The sequence below is a fragment of the Amborella trichopoda genome, chromosome 10, assembly GCF_054954075.1.
Source record: "Amborella trichopoda isolate Santa Cruz 75 chromosome 10, AtrichopodaSantaCruz75HAP2 v2.0, whole genome shotgun sequence".
In the NCBI taxonomy this organism is placed as follows: Eukaryota; Viridiplantae; Streptophyta; class Magnoliopsida; order Amborellales; family Amborellaceae; genus Amborella; species Amborella trichopoda.
Genome location: NC_142345.1, coordinates 11263271 through 11266621, shown reverse-complemented (window position 1 = coordinate 11266621; position 3351 = coordinate 11263271).

Genomic DNA, 3351 nt, shown 5'->3' with positions numbered 1-3351 from the left:
AAAAAAAAGAAAGAAAGAAGAGAGCTTAAAGTACAAAAAATGATGCATCTTGTAATATATTATCTAGACCGTCTATTTTCAAGATTTTTATATATTTGTAGATTTGCTCAATCTATACCAATTTTTAGTTTTAATTTCATAATTAGATGTGAATTAGTTTTTCAAGTCATCATTAAAATTTCCGGCATCAAAATTATATTTTTCAATGAGCATTTGGTGGTGTACCTTAATTGGATTGTTTAAGGTTGAGACTTTGTACAAACCACAACCAATTTAAATTAAATAAGAAGTTGTAGCCCGGATATTAATAGTTTAATTATAAGGTATGATCCGATAGATTTTTCTAACTTCTATTATCATCATTATAGTCTTTTCTCAATTATTTGGAGTCCGCTGATTTTCCTAAGCAGTATATATCAATTATCTATGTAAATACTTGTTTCACATCCAAAAATGGTTTGCCACAATACACGAGTGTTATAAAGAAAAATTAGAGGTGAAACACGACATTTATAATAAATTTTGAAATGTTATATTGCAAGTTGCAAGTAAATTTAGAGGTTGTATCCATGAAAAAGTGCACATCCTGTGTGTTCGCCTCAAAAATTTTCTAAAGTGCTTGATGGATAACCAGTCTTAAGGAACTCGGCGAGTTCGACTTGATTCGTTTCAGTTACTCAGAATCGGTACCTTGTTGCTTCTAGAACAGCTAGACCAGATGATCGATGTTTGATCTAATTCTGTCCAAATCTGATCGAGTCTTCGAAAAAATCGGTGGATATCATTAGAAGAATATAGTATGATGAGTACTAGACTCGCCAAACAACTCAAGACCCACGGAGCCCACTCATTCCAAGCAATTCTCAAGCTCCATGGCAAGTGTGAGGTTTAAAATATTTCTTAAAAAAAGAAGAAGAGTGTGAGGTTTAAAATATTGTGGATAATTCATCTAGGTTAACCTCTTAGATAATCGTCCATCAAATATCAAGACTAATGATGTGCATGTACATGGGTTGTGAACATGAATGTAATAATATCAGGTTCTGGTTACCTGGGGAACAAAACATGCTTGCTACCTGCTTGTAATCATAATTCAGCCATGCACCTTGCTGGCCCTAGCAATGGGGCCGGGCGGCCCGCCCCTAGCAATGAGGATTAGGCTAGGCTAGGGCTAGTTCGGGTAAAGTTCGGCCCTGCCTAACTTTTTTTTTATGTTTTTTTTCTTTTATTTTTCTTCATTTATTTTTGGCTATGCCCTATTGCTTGCTTACATCGACCGTCCATCGCAAATAAACGGTAAGAGATTGGACAAGAGAGGGAAACAACCGTACAAATGAAGACGAGCCAGACCGCACATGCAATCTGAGTCCCACTTTATTCCAAGGTAAATTAAAAAGGAAAAATTTTATATAAGGTTTCAACTTTAAAATGTAGAATTACACATGCATCTCATAAATCCATCAGAAAATGTTGTTTTTATGTTTAAAAAACCTCTAATTGATCATCTCGACATTGAGATGTATGAATATGAAGAAAAAAAAAGATTTTGAGTCTAAAAAATAGTGCATCTTGCAATACATTATCTAGACCGTCCATTTTCAAGATTTTCATACGTTTATAGATGTACTTGATGTTAACCATTTTTGGAGTTTAAAATTTTATAATTAGATATGAAAATAGATTTTGAGATAATTCTAAGAATATTTTTCACCAAAATTACATGTTAAGATAAAATTTGGAGGTGCGCCTTAATTAGATCGTTGAAGTTGCAACTTTATAAAAACCACACCCAATTAAAAGGGGGAGACATGATACACCCAATTAAAAGGGGGAGACATGATACATTATGCTCTCTAGGGAGTTGTATAATTCTTCTTTTGTTTTATTTTTTTTATTTTATATATATATCTATTATTCCTAATAAAATAATCGACTCTTTCTTCATTGATGCATTATTTGAACCATTGTCCCCATTTTAATATGATACACGTGGCATGAACAGAATTAGTGTGAATAATTAAATTATATAAACTAAGATTTAAGTGATTCCAAGGAAGGGGGAAAGAGAAGAGTGGGGAAAGGTTTTCTTTCTATCAAAAGGAAAGCATAAATCCTTGTCCTCATTCTCTGTCTTTTATCACTAAAACTATTTTATCAAAAATGAAACTTTATGCTCTCCCCACATATCAATTCACAAGATTTTTTTTAATCAACATTTCTTTTGTATTCTTTGATTGTCTTTTAATTCATAATTATTTCAAAAAAAAAAAAAAGAGAAAAGAAAAGTAAAGGAGTTTTTTTAACAGAGGTTAACTAGAATGTTTCTAAAATTTATTTGAGTCGACAGGGTTACTATGATTAATTTTTTCAATAGATTTCCTACTCCCTTAGGAGTAATACTATCCATTTTCTCCCCCTCGGGCAAAACACAAGCTAGATATATTTTATAGATCTCAAATTTTGGAGATGTAATCTCTATGGCCCACAGAATAACCTTGGCCAAAAAAATAAAATTTCAAAATAAACGATGTACCAAAAAAACCCAATGTCTCAAGATTGAATAGAAACCGTCAAATATTTGAAGGGCTAGATCTAAGTGTTTCAAAACTCTAAATTTATCTTATTTTTGTTGAAAATAATCATCTAATAGTAATTTTTATGTGGATTCGAGACTAATAAATGATTTTCCTAAGTAGGTGTTTTGGGCGAGGAGGTAGGCACATAGTATGCTATATGCACTCATTAATTTTAGGATTCTACACTTTGGACCTCAATAATAAATGTGCATTTGAAGCACTTGAAGAAATAATCTCATAGGAAACTCAAATTTTAGTTTTTTTTTTTTTTGGAGAATAATCATCTAGTAATTCTTAAGAAATGTAATTTGTATAAGGCTGATGCCCAATCAAAGTAAGGTGCACTTTCAAATAGTGTCGAAATATGTATTTCAGTATTAGAATTTTTTTTGATGGCCTGAAAATTTATTTTCCTCTCTAATTGTAAATTTTAAATATTCCAAGTTATTGTAGAACAAACACATCCATGAACATTTAAAAATCTTGAAAATTGGCAATCTAGATAATATATTACAAGATGCATTATTTCCATTACATAAAAACTATTTTTTTTCGTATCCATACATCTTGAGATCGAGATGATTAAATTGAGGGTCTTTCAGCATCGAAGCAACCTCTTCTAGTGAATTTTTGAAGTGTGCTTTAATTTGATTTTTTAGGGCCTCACCCTTATATAATCTTTTTTCATATTATCCCAAAAATTGTGTATTAACAGATAGGGATTATCAAAATAAGAAAAGCATCGCCTTAGAGCTCAATGAAAATTGTATTGTTT